Genomic DNA, 9077 nt, shown 5'->3' with positions numbered 1-9077 from the left:
TCTGGCACTGTAGAATACAAAATTCTTATCCTTCAGTTTGAGAAAACAATGATTCCTGTTGGTAAAACAAGAGGAGCAACAATCCTCTGTCATTTGAGTATAGATGAACAGTTGCATGTGAGAACCACATGAAAGTAAAAGGGGAATTGGCATGCTGCAAGAGTCGGTGTCACTATGAGAATCCTTGTTCAATTGCTTAGTTTGCTCAACTGTTAGTGCTGAAGAGGGCTGTCCAACAACATTGCTGCAGAGGGGTAACTCCAAGGCCGAATCTGGAGCATAATCGTTGGCCTTTGAGATTGAATCGCAGTCTTTATCTTGAGGCTGGATAGACGGAAGCCCCTTGGAGAATGGCCTATTGGTGAGGATTAAGAAGGAGCCATCCAAATTTGGAGAAAGTTTACTTTTGGGAGATCTCACAACAATCCATTCACGAGGGGAACTTGCAAACCAATCAGCCCTCTCTTCATTGCTGCCAATTTCACCTTCTGCTGCCAATTGCTGAATCCGATCAAGGGGGAAGGAGTCTGGCAAAGTGCTTTCATACCTCGTTCTGCACCATATTCACCTGCCTGCCTTACAGTGGGCAGGCTACCAGAGAGTGCAAATATAGGACAAATAGGCACATCCCTAGGCAAAGTGGGACAAATTTGGGATCCAGCAGAAGAGGAGGAATCCCATCCCTGCTCTGCACCATCAAAATCTAGAGGACTGGTTGGGGATTGAGGATGGGTGAGGCTCCCATCCTCTAGGACAGAGGTGTTCTCATTGAGGAAAGGATGGTTCAGCAACTTCTCACTGGTCCACCTCTTCCTGGGATCTCTTCTCAGGCATTTCTCGACGAAATCCCGGCCAATATCCGAGAACGAAGCAGGAAACTCAGGCAACTCTTCTGTGCATCCAATCCGATACATAGCGGCTAGGGGATTCGAAACTTGGCTCCATGGATGCCTGCCAGTGGCCATCTCCAGCACAGTGCAGCCCAGAGACCAAATATCAGAAGCAGGCCCTTGCTCCACCTGGTTCACTACCTCTGGAGCCATCCATAGAGGGGTCCCCCTCAATTGCAGGGTCTTCTGCCCCTCCCCCTCATCACTAATCTTCCTGGCAGAACCAAAGTCAGCAAGTTTCACACCCTTTGCACCCACAAGAACATTCTTCCCCTTGATGTCACAGTGCACAATCCCTTGCCTGTGAAGATACTGGATCCCAAGTAGGATGCCACGTGTGTATGATTTGATGATCGACTCCGCAAACCGACCCCCAAACTTGTGCAGCAGGTCTCCTATGCTGCCACCTGGTACATACTCCATGAACATATTGAACATACACACACCATTCTCAATGCTGTAATCCTGCCCAAGGCAACTGACAACATATGGAGAATCGAGAGAGCGCAAAATTTTGTATTCTTTCTCCAGTGAAGAAATAGAAGCTGCTGTGGACTTGACAGCAAATAGATGACCATTGGACTTGTTAATGGCGAGGCTGACTGTGCCAAAAGCTCCAGCTCCAATAAGTCCACCTCGTACCCAATTCACTCCTCCCGATCTCATTTCTCAGTACCCAGGAACTGCAAAATTCATGACAGATATTTACATATGGGATACGTATAGAGAAGTGAACTCTTATCAGCTCATAGCTTTTGTGCCCAACTAGGAGAAATTCTCAGCGCCCAAGTAGTTGACAATTCATGACAGATATTTATAGATATACAGATGAATTCTTATCAAGCTGTGGGCTTTTGACTTAAAAAAAAAACCTTCAAGGGGCCGCACGCCTCTTCCATGACGTCTTCACTGGCATTCTTAATTGCACTCTTTCTGCAATCTATTGGTTGACTTTGCTGTTAAGATTATATTTTTTTAGGAATCTGGGAGTTCATGAATATCTTCTTGACCCCACACCAGAGGCCAACAAACTGAATGAAGCACTCTTGGGTTCTGGAAGCATGAAAGGGGCGGGCGCGCGTGACGGGAGAAAATTGACATTGGATAAAGTCCACTCCTACATGAGTCATGCTGTGTGCAATGTCACATAATCTCTCAGAGTCTCACCAATCAAATGGAAGAGTCGAAAACCCCGTACGTATGACGGAAGAAAATAGACTTTTAATAAAAGTCAACTCATGCAGAACTCATGCTGTGTGCAATGCAGCAGGGTGAATCTGATATGGCGTCATCAATCTTTGCTCTTGGTGGAGGGAAAGTTTTAAAGAAACGCCGACTTGCAATTGTTCTTCTACACTCAAATGGAAGAAGATTGTTACCCCTCTTGTTTTACCTATAGGAATCATTATTTTCTCACATTGAAGACTAAGACTCTTCTATTCTGTGGTGTCAAAGCCTATGCATATGCCTGAACTTTTATACTAGACCATTTCAGTTGACTTTGACACACTGTTTTTCCAGCCCTTATGGTGTCAAAGCCTATGCCCTTATGGTGTCAAAGCCTATGCATATTCCTGAAATTTTATACTAGACCATTTCAGTTGACTTAACACTGTTTTTTCAGCCCTTAAGATCAAAGGTGGCCTCTAGTCCTATTCATGAGTACCCTTTCTTATGTATAGAAGGTAAGGGTAATAAGAACACAATATAGAAGCAATTACACAACACAAAAACACCAAGAAATATGTGGGGCTTTTCTTATGTATAAAAAGTAAAGGTAATAAGAATACAATATAAAAGCAATTACACAACACAAAAACACCAAGAAATATGTGGGGAAAACCTCAATTCTAGGGAAAAATCTAGTTAATGGAATTCTATTAGTCATTGGCCAAAACCTTAACCAAGCCACTTGGGAGCCCACACTTGCTCAACCATGACCTCCTACACTGGCCAGGTAGCCCAAGTCTTGCTCAACCCATGGCACCTAACAATGGAGACGAATAAGCCCATTTATAAGCTCATTTCCATCCATATACAACTCGCATAATACCATCAACTACAAAAGTGTCCAAAACCACTTGCTGTAGACTATCATTCGCGAGGCAAGGTTAATCCTAATGATTCCCCCTTAAAATTGAATAAGGAATTGCTATGGATCTAACCCCCTAAAGATCTTGGTACTCAAGAGAACCCTGCATACTCCCTATCACTCTAGATGTTGGGGTCGCATGCTTACCATACTTTATAGTAGTAGGCACTACTAGATCATCTCCATTATAATTAATGTTTTTTTGGGTGCATTGCTTCTTACACTCTTACCTTGCCTTTCTCCATGGACTAATAATGTCTATCTACAAATTATTTTGACATTTACTGATAATCTCACTTCCAAATTCATGGTCTTAGCATTGCCCGGAGAAGAGGACTCAATACCAAACATTGGTTGTGTTTTCAGAGAAAGGGTTTTGCTCTTTTGTTTTATTGTGTTTTTTATATCTACTTATGACAAGGTATATTGTTTTTGTTTTTAGTTAAAAAAAAATTGAAATTCAATTAATTCTGAAAATTTTAAATTCTATTCCTAAATTTTATTAAAGTTTTAAAAAATAAATAAATATTAAACTTAATATTTTGAAATAAAAAAATAGATTTTGAAATTAAAAATAAAATATTTTAAAAATAAAAAATAAACTATATATCACATATCAATGTCAATATTTATTTATTACTTATCAAATTTCAATAAGTATGAATATTATCGAATCTTAAAAAAATTTGGGTTAATTTTTCTACATCTACATAATTAGCTTTAGTTTTCACGTTTTGTCAAGGATGACGTCTTGCAACCGCCATGCCCAGGGCTACAATGCCCTAGGAAAGACGTCACCATGTTCAGTTAATTAATGCAAATATTTTATGTTACCTTAGAATGATATGATTAATGTGAAGAAGCAAGAGACTTTTAATATTTAGAAATATAATTTTGTTCGACAATATTTTGAAATATATGTCTTGAATTTGTAAATGGTGGCAATAATTTAGGCTTAAGTAAAATCATATGGTCCATTGATAACTATGATGATAACTCCATCTATGGTTTAAACATAGTTGGGCTAAGGCAAATTTAGTTTAACCTAGTTGATTAATTAAAAACAAATAAAATAAAATAAAACCATATTCACATAGCCGAATATCATATACATTATAGTATTTATTATTATGTTCTTAAACAAAGAAAATGTCAACATCCATTTTCATTATCAAAATGAAAAGGGCACATGTACCAAGGTTTTAGAATTTTTTTAAACACAAAATCTCTCAAAAATCTAGGTGTCATATTTTTATTAGAAACTTCATATACCCATCCCAAGATTTTTTTCTTTATATTGTAATATAATAAAAAACACTATTATAATTATAATTACAATCATGTAAATGTAAACACTAAAGTATAGAATTTTAGTAAAAGCACAGTATAGAATTTTAGTAAAATAACATTTGTGCTTTTTGTTCCCTTAAATTCAACATTTTATTAAAAAATTAAAAAATATAAAATTACATAATGAAATGGAACTTTTTCTGGAAGAATATTGCCTTGTAGATGTTACCAATGGGTAAAGGCTCCAATTTATTATTTTTTACAACTGAGCTATCCATGATTATTCATTATTTTTAACATTTAAGTCATTAAATGTGTTTTTTAAATTTAAGATAAGATCACTTCCACCTAACATGGATTGAAAATTTTGTAAAATAATAATAAATTTTAGGGTTATATTTTACTCAAAACTTTTATCATAAGAATATTTGTTGAAAATAAAATTACAAAATATGAAAAATTTAGATAATAAGAAAATATTTATCTATACAAATTATATATTAATAAATTTTTAAATGTTCATAAATAGCTTTAAAAAAAATTTATTATAAGTTTTTAGAATTTTTAAGATACTCTTAAATTTTAATGAGGAAAATTTTTAAAATACTTTTAAATTTTAATGAGGAGAATGATAACAAACTCTTAGTCATTAACTTTGCTAAGAATTATTCTCAATTAAAAATAGTTTCTACACTAAAAATTTACAACAAATAAGTGTATACAATAATCATTTTTCTTTGCATTTATATTTAAATAAGACAAGTGTAGAATATATAATAATATAGCCTTCCATTATTTTTCTATCATCTCTCTTCCATTATTTATTTTTAGCAATAGAATGCTCTAATAATTTCACTACAGCAACAATACTATGATAACTTCACTACAACAACAAATAAACAAAAAGAAGGCTAATTCAATTGCTTTCCTTTTCTCACAGGTCTCACATTTTTTTTTTTAACTTTAACGGGTATGTTTTTTTTTTATTTATGTGGAAAAGAGAGAGTGGGGCTTTGCCTGAGCAGCCCTAATTACATCATACTTGTTCAGCAGAAACTGCTTTTCAATCTTGACATTAGCATGGGATTTCTACAAATCTGTCCTCGTTTATGAAGAGCAGCGCTTTATCCATTGCGCTCCCTTTGTTGGCCATCGAATCCACTTCACTATTTGAGCTTCTAAGGATATGATAAAATTTGTAGGAAGCAAAGGCAAAAAGGACTCTTTTCAGTCTTTCCAACGTTCTGTTGAGGCCTGCGTTTCTGAATTGCTCTTCCGTGTTCAGCTTATTTATGAGAATCTCCGAGTCTCCAAATACCTGTATATCTTTGATCCCTTTCTCTCTAGCAATTTGACATGCTTTGAGGAGACTTAGAAGCTCCGCTTGATTATTGGTCTTCAGGCCAAGGCCCTAGTAGAAAGAGTCACGGGAAACACCATCTGGGGAATAGATGATCCCTCCAGCACCAGAGGGACCGGGGTTTCCTTTGGACGCCCCATCGAAGAAGATTGTGTGAGTTTTTTGAGCTCTCCACCAGTGCTAAAATGTTTCATCAGAGACTCTCTTTTTCCAGATTGGATGCTCTGTTTGAGGAGAGAGGAGGTTCTTTCTGCTTTGAGGTTCAAGAGATCCGAGCCACCTCTTCTCAACTGGCTGAAGCATTGTGTCCTCTTTGGGATACTGCAGCTGGGCCGCTTCTAGGAGGAAAGTTCTGGCTTTTGCTGCTACTTGCAAGGGAGTGTGATTCAGGTCATTAAAAATCCTCTGGTTGTGAGCCAACCAAATCTGCCAGCAAACGAACTTGGGCAGGGCATTCCAGACTTTGCGCCAGAAAGATTTATGAGGAATTCGATATGGGTAAAGGTGACTCCAATCTGCAAAAAGATCTAAGACAGAGATCTGAGTGGGAGAGTTCATGTGGAATTCTTGGAGCATGAGATCCCAGACTTCCTTGGCGAACAGACAATCAATGAATAGATGCTGAGCAGTCTCAACATTGCACCTGCAAAGAGCGCCCCTGTGAGGGCCAACAAACTTTTTTTTTGCCAGATTTTCACTGGTAAGAATCTTGTTATGAATCAACGTCCAAAAGAAAAAGTTGACTTTTGGGAGTGCTAGAGGCTCCCATACGTTTTTCCAAAACGCAGCACTATGCTTGTTGTTTCCTGTTGTTTGGAACACTTTGTAACCTTCTGCTGTTGTATATTCCCCAGAATGACCCCAACCTCATCGATCTTGCATGGAGCGGTGAGTCGGTGTTGCGTCTTCCATCAGATTGAGCAGACTGTTTAATTGTGTTTGCAGGTGGGCAGGGGGATTGTGGATTGCCCAACCGGCCCATTCATCTCTTTGATCCCAAGCCGAAATGTCAAAAACGCTTAGCTTGCCGACTGATACGAGCCAGTCTCTTAAATCGGAGATCTCCTCGTTGTCAATTAGTGGATTTCGCCCCATTATACGGTCATGCCAGAGGCGAGTGTGCTTACCATTCCCTGGTATCCTGTATGCATTTCGGTTGAAGAAATTGCTGCTCTTGTAACAGAGTTTCCACAACAGCGTGTTGTTGGCAGTATATCCCAGCTGGAGGTTTCTGAAATCAGCTTTGTTAGTGTATTTTGATCTCAAAATGGCACTAACAGGATGCTTTGGTTCTTTAATCATCTTCCACAAGATTTTGCTACGGAGGGCAAGGTTGACCAGGGAGGGGTCACGTATTTGCAATCCTCCTTCATCGATGGGTTTTTTGACAGTATCCCAGTTTACCAGGTGCTGTTTCTTATCATTGCCCCTGCCTCCTTGCCAGAGGAAGTCTCTGAGGAGAGAGGAGATTTGATCCATAACATTTCTGGGGGCAAGCAAGAATGCTGCTTGGTAAATTATTAAGGCAGATAACTGAGATTTTATTAAAATGACCTTGCCTCCTTTAGTTAACCAGTATCCTCCCCATTTCGATATTTTGGTTTTGAATTTGCTTATTATGTCGCTCCAAAGTGACCTCTTGTTCACTACTGAGATTATGGGAAGCCCAAGATATCTGATCCTGTCCCATTGGGAGTGCCCTTTCAATCCAAGAATATTAGCTATATTGTTGAGCTCCTGTTGATCAGTGTTCCAGCTGAAGACTTCGCTTTTTCTTTCATTTACCAAAGCTCCTAAGACTTTGCAGTAGTTTCTGATGACCGTGTCGAAGGCCTTAGCTATTCTGGTTGAGGCACCTCCCAAAAGAATCGAGTCATCTGCAAAGAGTGCATGATTCAGAGGGTTTACTCTGCTGGTGGGTTTGAGGCTCGGAACGGATTCTGACATTCTTTCGGCTTCAAGTTTTCGACTTAAAGATTCAGCCATTAAGATGTATAGAAAGGGGGAGAGCGGGCATCCCTGCCTGATGCCTCTCTTAGCTTGGAAGAAATTGACTGGCCTACCATTAATGAGGGGGGCTATCCATGGGTTATCCGTGCAGGCTTTTATGAGATTAACAAACTGAGGAGAAAAGCCAAAGGAGAGAAAAACTTTGCTGAGAAATGATCTGTTGACTCTGTCAAACGCATTCGCCATGTCTAACTTTATGAGCATACCTTTCTCTTTTCTCTGCTTGCTTGAATGTATGGTCTCCTGCACTTGAATGACGTTGTCCAGAATGTGCCTGCCTTCCACGAAACCTCCTTGGGAACTAGAAATAATCATAGGGAGCAAGGGCTTTAATCTGTTAGCCAACAGTTTTGCCAATATCTTGTAGGAGGCATTACATAACGTTATTGGCCTGAATCTAGCGAAAGTTTCCGGGTTGGAGTCTTTGGGAATCAAAGCTAAATAGGTTGAGTTGGTGCTGCCACCTACTTTAGCTTTTTTCAAGAATCCCCGTATCATCTTTTGTAGATCATATTTAATGATGTCCCAGCATGCTTTGTAGAAATGAATGGTGAATCCGTCAGGTCCGGGGGCCTTGTCGGATTCCATGGACCAAATAACTTTGATTATCTCTTCCTCCGAAACCGGTTTGCAAAGATCAGAGTTGTCCTCCGGAGAGATGAGGGAAGGGATGTGAGTGAGAAATTCTGCTTCATTCGCTTCTTCACCTTGGGCATCCAAGCTGAAAAGATTTTGGAAGTGTATTTCAGCTGCTTCTTTGACTTGTTGGAATCCCTTGCAGGTTTGGCCCTTCGATGTCTTTATTTCTGCTATATAGTTCCTTGACAATTTGGCTCGGTACTGCCGGTGGAAGAAAGAGGTATTGCGATCCCCAGCTTTTAGCCACAAGCTTCTAGACTTTAATCTCCAGTACTCTTCCTCTTTTCTGAAGGATTGGAAGGCTGCTCTCTGAGCTTTTGTTTCCATGTCCAGTAGTTCTTCATTAATGTTTTTGCTTTCCATGTCGTTTTGGAGGGTGTGCAGTGCCAGGACTGCAACAACTCTTTGGGAGGTGGGGTTGGGGGCTAGTTTCTTGATCCAGACCTTCAGAGCTTTTTTGGTGAGTTTCAGCTTTTGCTCCCAAACGAAGCTTGGAGAACCAGAAATGGAGGTGGCCTAAGCTGCTTTCACCGTCTCAAAGAAGCCCTCCCTTTCGATCCATTGAGGAGAAAAGCGAAATGGAATGGGACCCAAGTCCTCTTCATCTTCTAGACAGAGCTGTATTGGCTTGTGGTCAGAGGACAGCTTGGGCAAAATTTTTGTTGTTATGATCTTCTTATTCATGAGGAGAGAGGTTTGCACTAGAAAGCGATCCAAACGGGCAGAAATGTGTTCTGTCCCAGTTCGATTGTTTGACCAGGTGAAAAGTCCTTGAATTGGGTTGAAATCTTGCAGA

At 39.5% G+C, this 9077-nt stretch overlaps 1 pseudogene; it reads right to left on the bottom strand.

Moving 5' to 3' along the window:
* Positions 1-416: 416 nt before the first annotated feature.
* Positions 417-1556, bottom strand: LOC149171310 (mitogen-activated protein kinase kinase kinase 18 pseudogene; annotated as a pseudogene).
* Between the last annotated feature and the right edge of the window lie 7521 nt (positions 1557-9077).

Source organism: Pinus tabuliformis, chromosome 4_2 (assembly GCF_031772625.1).
Source record: "Pinus tabuliformis cultivar Carrire ecotype Pingquan chromosome 4_2, CPIR1, whole genome shotgun sequence".
NCBI lineage: Eukaryota > Viridiplantae > Streptophyta > Pinopsida > Pinales > Pinaceae > Pinus > Pinus tabuliformis.
Note: the sequence above shows the minus strand (reverse complement) of the source record. Positions and strands in the feature narration are given on the sequence as shown.